Source organism: Mus musculus, chromosome 19 (assembly GCF_000001635.26).
Source record: "Mus musculus strain C57BL/6J chromosome 19, GRCm38.p6 C57BL/6J".
NCBI classification, from domain to species: Eukaryota; Metazoa; Chordata; class Mammalia; order Rodentia; family Muridae; genus Mus; species Mus musculus.
Genome location: NC_000085.6, coordinates 18388353 through 18404166, shown reverse-complemented (window position 1 = coordinate 18404166; position 15814 = coordinate 18388353).

Here is a 15814-nt window from a genome sequence, read left to right as displayed (position 1 = left end):
CTATTTGGTGTAACATTTTATCTATGAGGTAATTTTCCCAATAATTTTGTCTAAGAAAATATAAAAAGCCAGAGAAAAGAAAAAATGATAGGGTTGGCTTGGGAGCTTTTCTCCATCCATCCATCCATCCATTCATCCATCCACCTGTCTGTCCATTCATCCAAATGTATATATGTATATGTCTGTTTGTTTATATGTACTTTTATAGGTATATGTTTATGTTTGTAAGCATACACAAAAACACTTGTGAATTGATTGAGACAAATGGTTCGGCCTGGCCAGAACGTTTGTGTATAAATGGATGCATGCCTGTGCATACTTGCCTGTGTAAAGGATTTTAATTATTTTCCTTTATTTCCTCTCTGGTTCACAAAGAGTTAACCAGACTAGTCAGCCAGAGACTTCTGGCTGCCAGGCAAGAGAAGGTAATGCTAGCAATAAATCCTTTACCTAATTTCCAGCTGCTCTACAGCACAGCATGTGTTAATCACCAAAGCCAGCAGTTTTCAGCCACAGAATAAGCAAGAGTGTTAAGTCTCCAGAAGCCATCAGCTAATAGAATCTAGTACAGTTGAAGAAAGTTACAAAGATCATCAGTTTTTTGCGTCAGTCCAATGCTGTGTTCCACATCAGCTTGTTTCCTAAGGCCAGTAGGTCCCTGGCAGACTTCACTTTCTATAGAGACTCTAAAAACTAAAAGGGCCTGGAGAGATATGTAGCAGACTTTAAGAGACCACAGATGCCACCCCAGACTACTATATCAAGAAATATTTCTATTCACCATAGATGAAGAAGATAAGCCATTTCATGATAAAATCAAATCTAAACAATATTAACCTACAAATACAGCCCTAAAGAAAAGGCTAGAAGGCCCTTTCTCCAATCTAAGGAGGTTAACTACACCCAAAAAACACACAGGAAATAAATAATCTCTCACCAGCGAAGTCATAAAAAGGGAAGCAGCACCCATACCCACAAACACCTATACCTATAAACTCTCTTTCTCTCTCTCTCAAACACACACACACACACACACACACACACACACACACCACAAAACACACAAAACACACACATAATACACCACCACTACCACTACCACCACCACCACGATCAAAGTAGTAGGACTTAAGTAAACACTGATCATTGTTATTTCTCACTATCAAAGGTCTCAATTCTTCAATAAAAAGATATAGATTAACAGAATAGATGTGAAGACAGAATCCATCATTCTGCTACATCCAATCAACACATCTCAACATCAAAGACAGACATTACCTTAGGGTAAAGTCTTGGAAAAACATATTGCAAGCAAATGTACCTAATAAGCCAGATGGCATGGTTATTTTCATATCCAAACTACATAAAGATCAAATAAAGAGCATAACATGCCAACTTTCCTTACAGACGTAAAGGCAAAAATAATAAAATACTTGCAAATCAAATCCAAGAACACATCAAAAAGCTCTTCCATCATGATCAAATAGGCTTCATTTTAGAGATCCAGAGATGGTTCAGTACACAAAAATCAATGACTATAATCTACCACATAAACAAACTGAGAGGAAAAAAATCCACATGGCCATCTTATTAGATAGAGAAAGGCCTTTGACAAAATCCAAGACACCTTCATGATAAAAGTTCTGGAGTGATTAGGGATACAGGGGTAATATCTAAACATAATCAAGGCAATTTACAACAAGTCTACAGCCAACACTAAATTAAAAGGAGAGAAACTAATAGCAATTTAATTAAATCAGGAGTAAGAAAAAGTTGTGTGCTCTGTACCTATTCAATATAGAACTTGGAGTCAGGTAGAGCAATAAGACAACTGAAGGAGATCAAGGGTATAAAAATTGAAAAGGAAGAAGTAATTAATGCAGATTATATGATAGCATACACAAGTGACTCTAAAAATTCCACCAGGGAATTCCTAAGGCTGATGAGCAGTTTAAACAAAGTAGCTAGACACAATATCAATTTCACAAAAATCAGTTATCTTCCCATATACAAATGACAAATGGCCTGAGAAAGAAATCAAGGAAACCATACCTTTTAAAATGGCCCCAAGTAATATAAAATATCTTAGGGTATCTCTACTAAGAAAGTGAAAGATTTGATAAAACTTGATAAAGACTATGATTAAAAACTTCAAGTCATTGAAGAAGATATCAGAAGATGGAAAGATTTATGCTCATTAATTGGTAGGATAAACAGAGTAAAACTTTCCATCCTATCAAAAGCAGTCTACATATTCAAATATAATCCTGATTAAAATTTTAACACAGCTCTTCACAGACCTTGAAGGGACAATTCTCACCTTCTTATGGAAGTACAAAAATTCCAGGATATCTAAGACAATCCTGAATAATAAAATAAGTGCTGAAGGTTTCATCATTCTCAATTTCAAGTTCTACTACAAAACGATAGTAATAAACACCACCCAGCACTGGCATAAACATGGACACATTGATCAATAGAATTGAATTGGCAACCTATTCATAAATCCACATACAAATGGACAACTGATTTTTAATTTAAAAAAGGCAGAAATTCACAATGGAAACAAGACACTACTGTCATCAAATAGTGCTGGTCAAACTGGATGTCTGCATGTAGAAAGAATGCAAATAGGTCCATATCTATCACCCTGCATAAAACTCAAGTCCAAATTGGTCAAAGACCTAAACATAAAACCAGATACACTGAACCTGATAGAAGAGTAAGTGGGGGATAGTCTTAAATACAGTGGCACAGGAGAAGACTTTTTGAACTGACCACTGATAGTATAGATACTAAGATCAACTAATGGATGGGACCTCATGAAACTGAAAAGCTTCTGTGACGGAAAGGACCCCTAAACAAAGTGGGAGCCTACAGAATGGAAATTTTTTTTTTACCCACTCCATATCTGATAGACAACTGATATCCAAAATATATAAAGAACTTAAGAAACTAGATATCAAAACCCAACTAATCCATTTTTTAGAATGGGGAATAGATAAAAACAAAGAATTTTCAACAGACAAAACTCAAATGGCTGTGAACCACTTAAAGAAATGTTCAACATCCTTAGATATCAGGGAAATGCAAATTAAAGTACTTTGAGATTTCATCTTATACCTGTCAGAATGTTGAAGATAAATAACACAAGTGACAGCTCATGCTGATGAGGATGTGGAGGAAGGGGAACCCTGCTCTACTGTTGGTGGGAGTAGAAACCTTGTAGAGCCACTATGGAAATCAATATAGTGGTTCCTCAGAAAATTGGGAATTGATATAACTCAAGACTCAGCTATACCACTCTTGGGCATATACCTAAAAGACTGTTCCATCCTTCCAGAAGGACAATTGCTCATCTATGTTCATTAGACTAGTTATAATAGCCAGAAACAGGAAACAATCTAGGTGTCTCTCAACAGAAAAATATATAAAGAAAAAAATGTGGTACATTTACTCCATTGTTAAAAAATGATATCGTGATATTTGCAGGCAAATTGATGAAATTAAAAAAAAATCATCCTGAGTAAAGTAAGCCAGACACAGTAAGAGAAATATGGGATGTATTCATTTATAAGTGGATATTAGCTGTTAAGTAAATGATTACTAAGCTACAATCTCTAGACTCAGAGAGATTTGAAGAAGGGTCAAAGTCTGGGGACACATGGATCTCCCTGGGAGGAAGAAATAGAATAGATTTTATGGGTGGACTGGGGGCTGTTAAGGATAGAAACTGGAGGTACGGAGCAGGAGGAGAGATAGTGTAGAGGATGAGACTATGGGAAGAGACATTTGAAATTGAGGGGCATTTGAGGGATGATACGGAAACCTAGTGCGATGGAAACTTCCTAAAATATATGAAGGTGATCCTAATGAGGTCTCCTAATAATAGGGGATATAGAGTACCAACAGGCCATCTCTTGTCACCAAAGGAGACTTCCAGTAGTGGGACTGAGTTGCATTCAATTGGATTATTGACCAAGGGGTCCAATGGAAATCCCAAACAAACCAGATTGTTGCTAAGAAAATAGATTACTCTCCCAAAACTAACAGCAGGGTACCATTGTTGAAGATACAACTCACTGAACATGGAGAGTTGAGATGGTGCCCACATGGAGTCTTCACACATATGTTCTAGTATCATTGGTGTGAGAAGGTACTCTGTAGGCTGCCAAAAGAGAAACATAAACACTAAGCAAGCCACAAAACTTTTGACCTACAATCTGTCCTGCCTGCAAAATATGCTAGTCCAATGGCGGCACAGAAGTTGTGGGAGTAGCCAACTCATGTCTGACTTGACTTAAGGTCCATTTTATGTGATAGAACATACCTGACACTGCTGTTTACTAAGAACCAGAGAGTTGATAACTCAAAGACCTAGGATAAACCAAATACTACTGCTCTAAAAATAAAAATAAAATGTATCAATAAAATAACTCCTATTGATATTCTGCTATACTTATAGACCAACGCCTTACTCAGTCGTCATCAAAGAATATCCCTGGCAGCAGATGGGAATAGACACAGAGACCCACAGCCAGACACTACGGAGAGTCTAAATGTAATATCTTCATCAAATCTCACTCCTCAGAGTTCAGGAACCCCGAGAAGATGAGTTGGAAACCATCCAGTGGAAAAAAGACTGCATTTTTAACAAATGGTGCTAGTTCAACTGGCAGTCAGCATGTAGAAAACTGCACATTGATCCATTCTTATATCTTTGTACAAAGCTCAAGTCCAAGTGAATCAAGAACCTCCACATAAAACCAGAGACACTGAAACTAATAAAAGAGAAAGTGGGGAAGAGCTTTGAACACATGGGCACAGGGGAAAATTTCCTGAGCAGAACACTAGTGGTTTGTGCTCTAAGATCAACAATAGACAAATGGGACTTCATAAAATTGCAAAGCTTCTGCATGGCAAAGGACATTGTCAATAGGACAAAACAGCAACCAACAAATTGGGAAAAGATCTTTACCAATTCTACATCTGATAGAGGGCTAATATCCAATATTTACAAAAAACTAAAAAAGTTAAACTCCAGAGAATAAAATAACTCTATTAAAAATGGGATACAGAGCTAAACAAAGAATTCTCAACTGAGGAATACCAAATGGCTGAGAAGCACCTAAAGTAATGTTCGACATCCTTAGTTATCAGGGAAATGCAAATCAAAACAACCCTGAGATTCTACCTCATACCAGTCAGAATGGCTAAGTCAAAAACTCAGGTGACAGCAAATGCTGGTGAGGATGTGGAGAAGGAGGAACACTCCTCCATTGCTGGTGGGATTGCAAGTTGGTACAACCACTCTAGAAATTAGTCTGGCAGTTTCTCAGAAAATTGGACATAGTATTATCTGAGGACTCAGCTATACCACTCCTGAGTATATACCCAAAAGATGCTCCAATGTATAACAAGGACACATGCTCCACTATGTTCATAGCAGCCTTATTTATAATAGCCAGAAGCTGGAAAGAACCCAGATGTTCTTCAACAGAGGAATGGATATGGAAAATATGGCACATTTACACAATGAAGTATTCCTTAGCTATTAAAAACAATAACTTCATGAAATTCTTTAGCAAATGAATGGAACTAGAAAATATCATCCTGAGTGAGGTAACCCATCACAAAAGAACACACATAACTATGCACTCACTAGGAAGTGGATATTAGCCCAAAAACTTGGAGTACCCAAGATACAATTCACAGGCCACATGAAGCCCAAGAAGGAAAACCAAAATGTGGATGCTTCAGTTCTTCTTAGCAGGAACAAAATACTCACTGGAGGAAATACAGAGACAGAGTGTGGAGCAAAGACTGAAGGAAAGGCCACCCAGAGACTTCCCCATTTGGGGCCCCATCCTATAAACAACCACCAAACCCAGACACTATTGTGGATGCCAAGAAGTGCTTGCTACCAGGAGCCTCATATAGCTGTCTCCTGAGAGTCTCTGCCAGAGCCTGACCAATACAGAGGCAGATGCTCGCAGCCAACCATTGGATTAAGCATCCCCCAATGGAGGAGTTAGAGAAAGGACTGAAGGAGCTGAAGGGGTTTGCAACCCCATAGGAAGAACAACAATATCAACCAACCAGACCACCCAGAGCTCCCAGTGTCTAAACCACCAACCAAAGAGTACACATGGAGGGACCCATGGATTCAGCTGCATATGTAGCAAAAAATAGCCTTGTTGGGCATCAATGGGAGGAGAGACCCTTGGTCCTGTGAAGGCTTGATGTCCCAGTCTAGAGGAATGCCAGGGCAGGGAGGTGGGAGTGGGTGGGTGGGTAGGGTAACACCCTCATAGATGCCAGGGTAGGGGGATGAGATAATGAGGTTCTGGTGGGGGGAAAACCTGGAACGGGGGTAACATTTGAAATGTAAATAAAGAAAATATCTAATAAAAAAAACAATGTAAGAGCCAGAGGGCATGGAGGATGCCAGTAGAACAAGACCTTGTGAATAACATGAACAAGGTGCCTATGAACTCACAGAGACTGGAGCAGCGAGCACAGACAGACATGGGTCTGCACCAGGTCCTCTGTGCATACATTATAACTTTTAGTTTAGTATTTTCACAGGACCCCTGAGTGTGAAAACGAGTATGTCTCTGATGCTTGTGCCAGCTCTCAGGACTCTTTTCCTCCTGTTGGGTTGGCATTTCCCACGTTGACATGATGATTTTCACTTCACCATATTCTATCTTATTCTGTTGTGTTTGGTTGTGATTTCTTAGAAGGCTGTTCCTGTCTAATAACAAATGGAAAGGGAGCAGATCCAGAGGGGAGGGGAGGTAGAGAGGAGCTGTTGATTAGATGGGAGAGGAAATTACAATCTGGATATGGTGTATCATAATATAGTTTGTTTGCAATGAAAGAAAAAACACTCTTTTTTCTTTTTTTTCCATTTTTTATTAGGTATTTAGCTCATTTACATTTCCAATGCTATACCAAAAGTCCCCCATACCCACCCACCCCCAATCCCCTACCCACCCACTCCCCCTTTTTGGCCCTGGCGTTCCCCTGTACTGGGGCATATAAAGTTTGCTTGTCCAATGGGCCTCTCTTTCCAGTGATGGCCGACTAGGCCATCTTTTGATACATATGCAGCTAGAGTCAAGAGCTCCGGGGTACTGGTTAGTTCATAATGTTGTTCCACCTATAGGGTTGCAGATCCCTTTAGCTCCTTGGCTACTTTCTCTAGCTCCTCCATTGGGAGCCCTGTGATCCATCCACTAGCTGACTGTGAGCATCCACTTCTGTGTTTGCTAGGCCCCAGGATAGTCTCACAAGAGACAGCTACATCTGGGTCCTTTCGATAAAATCTTGCTAGTGTATGCAATGGTGTCAGCGTTTGGATGCTGATTATGGGGTGGATCCCTGGATATGGAAGTCTCTACATGGACCATCCTTTCATCTCAGCTCCAAACTTTGTCTCTGTAACTCCTTCCAAGGGTATTTTGTTCCCACTTCTAAGGAGGGGCATAGTGTCCACACTTCAGTCTTCAAAGAAAAACCACTTTTAAATGCAAAGTGAAAAAACAAATTTCTAATTTTGTAAAGTGATAGGGAAGGTTTTCTGAGATGATGCTACTTAAGCGTAGTTCAGAAGCCCTCCTGAAGGAGTGATTAGCGCACAGGGCATGCCAAGATACACAGAGTTCTGGTAGGACAGCAAGCAGGATGCAGGTGCCAATGCTTCTCACTAATAGCCAATCTGTTTGTGAGATGACAGGGGAAGGACTTGCTTACTTTTCTCACTTCTCTCTTTTGCAGTTTTGAGACAGGGTTTCACATGCTAGCCCAGGCTGGCCCAGGCTGGCCTGAAACCTGTGGCAATCCTCCCACCTCCAAGTTCTTCAGATGATAATATATAATGGTATAAACTACCATGGGTGACTTCCATCACTTCATATTATTTCTTTAACCCCTCCTTTTCACAACAGTGAGACTCAGACCTAAGATAAGCACTCTGGCTCAGCTATGTCCTCAGGTCTGAGGAAGGAGCTATGAAGACTCTACCATCCCATTAAAGACTGCCAGTGGACTCAGTAAAAAGTAATGGAGAGGAGGATAGGTATTTTAGGTGGAAGCGTTGGAATGGAATGGCAGTTCCTGAGCAGCAAGTAGAAAATCTGAACAAACCTCGGCCTTCCCTAGAAGATGCAGATTTAAGGTCTGGAATTAAGGCGAACGTTAAGCAAAGTCCACAGAGACAGGAGGATGACGACAATGAAATAAGGAGCAGAGTGTGGGGACAGTGGGAAGGGCTTACACCCTCTGTACACCACTGTGACAAAAAGTTCCCTCAGCAGAAGTGACACACAGAGGGTGTCAGAAAGGGGAGCATGCTTCAATCTCAGAAGAAAAAGTGCCCATGGTTTTCAATCTTCTGTGTTAGTTTACTGTACCTGCAGGTAAGAAAGATATTTGAAATTCCAGCAGGAAAATAATGGAGGTGATTTTTGCAGGGGAGAGTTAAGCTACTAGCATCAAATAGATAGGATGATAAGGTATGTTACTTCGACCAAATGCATAGCAATACATTTAAAGAGTTATAGGGTCCTTTTCATACATTAGAGGAATATATGTTAAGAGAATATTCCAGCACATTGCTGAAAAGATCAGGAACTAGGAAATGTCAAACACATACATAAAACATATGGAATATATTTTCTCAACACTCGATTGAAGAACATTGAAATGAAGACATCAGGTCTGTACAGACATTGATAAAAAGTTCCCCCGAGGAAAGCAAGAAAGTTGACTTGACGAATCTGAGCCCTCTAAAGTGAATCTGAGAAATCTGCAGAAAAGAGAGCTGTAGCTTTGGGAGATAGATAAGAAGTGGATGCTTCCTCTTGAAATCTGACGTCCTCACACCTCTTCTTGAGGACTAGGACCTCCCTGAACAAACCTTTCACCCAGGAGTTGGCTTCTCTAGCTCTTAGATGACTATTGACCATTAAAACAAAACGGAGTTGGGAGGTCATGGTAACCACATCAAGCTGGAGGGTGGAGCAGAAACCCACATTGCCCCTTCTTTAGATTGAGCAAGGGGATAGCAGAGGGTCATCCCCAACTTTGACTTGCATAGGAATCATCTGAGCATCCCCTTAAAGGGAAGATTCAGCTTCAGTCTGTGTGCTGTGTCAGATGAGGTGGCCCTGGACTTCTAGCAGCCTAGACTGCATCTCTAAATAACAACCCGTGATGTAAGAGCTGGGGGTCCTCAGATATCTCTAGTATAAGAACAGGCCACATGGTTGAAGTGGAAACTTGAGGGTTCTTTGGAAAGTCGGTTAGATGGTGTTTTTTTCTGGGGCAAACACATGAAGGAATGTTTTGTTAAAGTGGACACAGGTGTGAAAGGCTAAGGCACACTCATAAAGAAATCTTTCACTGAAGCAGACACAGGAGAGAGGATGTTCTGCCAAAGTAAGTAAAGACACCTGATGAAGGATTCTTTGCTAACAACATGCATGTGTTGGTCTGCCTTACCCATTGTAGCTGAGCTGCACTTGTTGAGAATCCATAGAGAGAAATGCCCCCTAAAATGGCTGGTCTTGTACTGCAGTTTCTGGCTGCTTTCTTGGACTCAGGCTGATTGGATGCACGTGCCAAGGTAAGACTCGAGGAAGCAAGGCACGTGGAGGACACATGATGTTTGGAAGGTATAAAGAGGACTCCACGGAGTGATGGAGACAGAGCTTGGTTCGCTGGTACAGCTAGCTGTGTAACACTTGTAGGTCTCAAGTCTTTGCTGCTCTTCACTTTTCTGAGAGCGGCACAGTCCAGAACTTCTGGTGTCTTTCCAGGTCCCTCCTGCTGACTTAATCTGAGGTCTGGTTGTCTCTGTTAGGTCGTGTCACTACTGCTGCTAACCTAACTCTACCGAATTGGACTCCTGGTGGTATCTGTGATGTGTTTGCGAGTGGCTTGAGCTGCTGTGGCTAACCTGTGAACCGAACTCCTGATTTCCAGACAACACAGACAGGAGTTGCTCCAAAGAACCTTCCTAAACAGGTCCATTTCCCCTGTCTTCTTTCTTTTCAACTACCTCTCATGGGTGGTGGGAGACAGGGTCTAGTCTCACTATATATCCTAGACCAGTATCAACTATGGCACTCCTGCCTGCATGTCCCTGACATCCAGATTATTGGCATAAACTACCAGTCTCAGGGCTATTCCCCCTACCTGTCACTAACATTTTTGTATTTACAAGTGTTCATTTTTTTGAAATACAAAGAGGATCTGTGGGTCCATTTTTGTTCTTTCTAATAATATTAGCATCTAGCCCAACACAGTCCATGGCATAAAGCATATTTGGGGAGCATTTTAGATGAAAAGATGAAACCATGTTCTTATGACCCAGAGTATCTGGAACTTTCAGACCAGATATAAAACCCACTTGTTAGGAAATCTAGTCTCAAAGCCTTCAGAAAATATTAACATAGTAAACTGAAGAAGGACAAAGAGAATGCAACAAAGAATGGATATATTTGTTTAGTTAAATGTAATCAGCTTAATATGGGAGAAAACACAGATTCAGCCAAAATACATGAGGAAACCACTAGATAATAATAAAAATGAATTTCCCTTAAATACCTGCTGTATGAAAGGTGTGGTCAAAACGCATAATTTTATCTTATTGAATCTTCATAAAAACAAACATTCTTAGGTAGGTATCAGGACATAAAATTGTGTTATTATAAATTATTTTCTTATGTTGTTAATGTGATAAAGAGAATTGAGTTCAGATTGGAGATCACCATCCATGAATTCCATGAAGTCCAAACTCTGCCGTCTATGGCAGCCTGTAGTGCCAGCAGGGTACAATGTTCTTCTCCACTGTGGCTCTGTCCCAAACATTTCTGGGTTTTTGTTTAGCATAAAATATGTACTGAAAAATAATTATTGAGGGAATGACTCACCCGCACATTGCCTAGTTGGAAATTTTATGTCCTTCCTATGTACTATAATGTATGAATTGAGAAATATTGATAAGATGATTTCTTGTCCAGTCTTGAGGTATGTTCTGAAATTCTTGTGTCAAGTTGGAAAATGTTTCTTTTACTGGTACCCAAGGAGCCTATTTTTAAAAAAGTGTTTTTGAGAACTTAATACATCAGCACTGCATCTGCATCCTTTCCATGCTTGCCTCCTCCAAGTCTCCTCCCATATCCTCCCTCTGCAACTCATGATCATATATGTATCCATATATGTGTGTATGTATGTATGCATGTAAGTATGTATGTATGTATGTATCTATTCCTTTGTCAAAATGACAAAAGCTAGAGTTATCTTAGAAAAGAGACTTCAGCTGAGAAAATGTCCCTGTCAGATTAGTCTGTACGCAAGACTACAGGACATCTTCTTGACTAATGATTGATGTGGGAGGGCCCAGCTCAGAGGAAACAATGCCATCTTGGAAGGTGGTCCTGGGGTGTACAAGAAAGCAAGCTGAGCAAGCCAGTAAGCAGCATTTCTCTGTGGCATCTGCTTTGGTTCTTGCTTTGACTTTTTGCCCCGAATTTCCCTCAGCAATGGACTGTTACCTGGAGGTATAAGATGAAAAAAATCTTTTCTATGTTCAGGTCATAGTCTTTATTACAGCAACAGGACACACACACACACACACACACACACACACACACGCATGCACACACGCACATGCATAGGAACACGCACATGCATGTATACTCTACTGAGTCCACTTTGCATTGCTCATATATTCCTATGTCCTAGGATGACCACTCACGATTGGACCACCTATGTCGGAGCTTTTCCCTGGAGGAAACTGATTCTCCCTCTTTCAGCATCTGTTGACCACCTGTCTTCATGAATGGTGGGAATACGTGAACTTTTCCCTGCCAGAGAGCTTTCTTTTTTCTTTTTAAACTTTTTATTGGTTCATTGTGAATTTCACATCATGCACCCCATTCCCATTCATCTCTCCCTCCCCTTATATCTGCCCTCCACCCTTGCAGTCTCACCCATAACAAATTAAAAAAAAAACTCATTGTGGAAACTGTAGTGTGTCACATTGTGTCCACAGTATACCCTTTTGTCCACACTTCTTTGCTTGAAAATGTTCATTGCAGTGACTTGTTGATCTGGTATGAGACCTCTGGCTTCTGCTACACTATTAATACTGGAACCTCACTGGGACTCCTCTCAGATATTCTGTTGCTTCCCTGGGTCATAGAGATCGTGTAATTTTGAATCTGAAGAACTAGTTCCTTCACGAATTCCAGATGTTCATCGATGGGGTAGATATTGGGGTTGGCCAATTCAATGCCCTGAATCTGAGCTGGTCTGCCTATTCTCCCACTCTCATGCACTTGGAGATGACTCGCTCACAGCCCTTGCAACCAGGGCCTGCTCTACACTGCTGCCTAGTGAGGTGCAGGACCTGCTCTCTAGAGTGCTGTAGCAGCTGGGGAGCATGGACAATTCTCCTGCTCTCAAGACCTAGGACCATCTCTTCTGCTAGCAGTAAATGGCAAGGAGTGAGGGGAAGGGAGGACATCTCTCCCTAGCTCATTCTGGCACATGGCAAATGAGAGGCAATGCCAGCTCTCTCATACCACCGTCCATTAGGGTCAGTTCTACTGTGCTGCCTAGGTGAGGTAGAGGGCTTGTTCTCCTAAATGTAGAAGCCTGGGAGGGGCAGGGTCAGCTCTCCTGCTCTCCTGATCTCAGGGCCAGGTCTCCTTACTGCTTCAGGTGTGTGTGTGTGTGTGTGTGTGTGTATCCCCTAGGGAGATGAGTGGTAGGGCCTGATCTCCTACACTAGCATCTTTGGGGAGGCTCACCTACAGCTGCTGTAATGTGAGGGGCTGATCTCCCAAATATTGCAGCTGGTTAGGGACTGGGTGAGCCATTGAGGCCAGCTCTCCTATGATGCCCACATGAAGGATGGGGGCAGTTCTGCACAGCCCTCAGACATCACCGTGTCTTCCATGGCAGCAAAGATTGCTATCCATCTTCCCACATCCATCTATTCTCTATATTTAAAAGTATTTGATATTAAATATGTATCAAAGCACATCGGCATTTGGTTGAAGAACTGGCACAACATCCTTCAGTGGACTGAGCCCAGTGACCAGGAGCTGAGTGACTCCATGTCTTTGCCTCTATTAGGCCACCTGACCATATAGCCAGTGAATTACAAGCAGTGTGTGAGAGAGATGAAGGCTCCCCATTAACCTACCATAGTTTGAAAAGTGTAGTACACAGAGCTACTGATACAATTCCTATTTCCATTACATTATAAATTATTAATCGTTAGTTATGTGATGAATTTATGTTTCTCAAGCTCTACTCCTTACACATTGTTTTTCAGAATTTCTCCTTCCCCCCTTTGTATTCACAACATAATTATGGTGAGTCACTTTCAATGCTTGCATGGATGTGCAGACCAGAAATGAAACAACATTGACTGCTTAATGCTTGCTACAAAACACGATAACTGCAGAAGTCCTTTAACTTCTTCTTTATGATTTAGTACCAGTATATTTTGAATTTGAAATAAGGAGGATTCTCAATTAGGAAGATATCATTCAATACTGGAATAACCAGGAGGTAGTGGGGAATAATAAAACAGTGGGAAAATAAGAATTAATAAAGTCAGAGAAGATGGAAATCACTTCTTTAGATTCATTCAGAGGTAAAGGAAGAGGAGAGAAGCAAGGAAGTATTTGAGAATTCGCTTAGGACGACTATTGATTGTCTGGGAAAAGAAAGGTCTCAAGGTCAAACTACCTGTCAGAAAAAAACCTCAAACATAGGCGTGGGAGAATAAGACTCAGCCAGCCATGCTGGTGATGATTTGGACTGGTGCAGGAAACCTGGAAGACTTGTCACCTACAAGCTTGGCATGAGAGCCATCAATCACTGGGCTTAAAAACTCAGCGTAAGAAGTGACATCTGGAATCGGGCTTTCTTAAGTTTTTGTGTATGTTTGCTAGGAAATTGATTGCACAGCCTTTAATAGTGGCAACCAGCAGAGTGACTCACAATGAAGTATGAGACTGGGCAATAAAATCGTAGAACTCTTAGAGATTTGAAATGAAATAACAAAACATACAAAAACAAGGAGAGTTTGGTTGCCTTGTAAAGTTGGATCAAGAGAAACCATTTTACAGGATACAGTGTTTTGCTTAATTTAAGATTATATAAACACACAATCTCACTTTCCCAAGGCCTGGATTATGTAAAATAAAAAATTGTTAAATATGCTGAATAGAGCATTCACATAGCAGACACTGTTAGTGTGTAAGGAAAGCTAGTCTTCTCTGCCTCCTCTGTAGCCAGATCCACAGTTTAGTCAGAAAGTCAGAGTGCTCTGCCCCTAGGACTGAGCTAGCCTGTGTGAGTTAGGCAAGCACTCTTCCGTTATGTTTTCATCTCCCAGCAGCCTTTTCAGGTAGTCGGTCATGTGACTTGGTTCTGACTGGCAACCTTGCTTGATAGAATCAGTAAAAGACTTTCCTGCTCTGATAAAATTGCAAAGAGAGAAGGACACCCTCCTCTCCCTTATTCGTCTCTGCTTGGAATCCTGTGGAGGTGTGCTGGTTGACTTGTGATATTGAGGTGGCACAGTAGAAGATATAGCTGATGTAGGACAACTGATGGAGCATAACTACTCGAAAGCCTCTTTTTTAAAAGCCTAGCTTCTTTTGAAGATTTTTATTCGCTTTCTAAATCAGTGCATGAGTGTTATGACAAGACACAGGATGTCCAATGTTGCATGAGGAGTAGAACATGAAACATTCCAACTGGGGAAGTAGAAAGCTTCTTTTTTGACATCAGGGCAGGGCACTTGGTTCTGACTTGCTTCCAGCCCCATAACAGAAGTATTTGAGTGTGCTCCTCTGAGGCCCCTTGGCTTTACTTTGAGGCACCCCTTGGTCATTCTTTGACACTAAACCTAAACCTAAACTAAACCTAAACACATTCTTGAGGAAAAGGAAGAGACTAAGATAAACAAACGTGTCTTCCTGAGCTATTTTACTCCCCCAGTCCGCTCACATCAATCCCCACCTAGCTCCCACTCACTCCTGCTAGTTTAGTAGCAAATGGATGGACAGAGAAGTGAAACTACTCTAACTAATTCAATCTCACCAATCTTTCAACACATTATTAGTCTTTGGAATCTTGCTCTGTTAAAAGTCTTCTTGGTTGAAGCCTTTGAGGACTGGGCCGACTGTTTGCTTTAGCTCAAAGCATCCTAATGAATACCAACAGAGACTCAAGCTAAAATCTAAAAGCCACATCTTGTGTATTGATAATGGTATTCATATGAAAGCTTCCTCCAATGAATAGAGTTCTAAATGATGTCCCTATAGAGGAGTATAAAGAAGGTGAACTCAACTTTAGCCAAATCTAGGCAGTGGAGGTGATAGAACTTCTTTATACCAGCGAGACAATTGGAAGGTTCAATTTTAAAACTTACCTCCAGTATATATTAGTTGACTGTTGACAAATACATTAGCTGTGTGACCTACAGATGACTTATTGGTTAAAAACTGAACAATAAAATCACATCCATGGAGTTCTTGTGAGATAACTTAAGGCATCAAGTACTCAGGAACTACACATCACTGTTGTGGTCAATGTCAACTCACACATACAACCGTGGTCCAAGATGACTATAATGGTGAAATATTCCTGTCACCTAAGGACTTGGCAGTTATCATAACTTTTTGCTCAACATGCTATCCCTTCTCTTCCAGATGATGGTTTTTCTAAGTTGCTGGTTTTCAACTTGTCTTCCTACAGTTCTGTCCACAGCTGATTCATT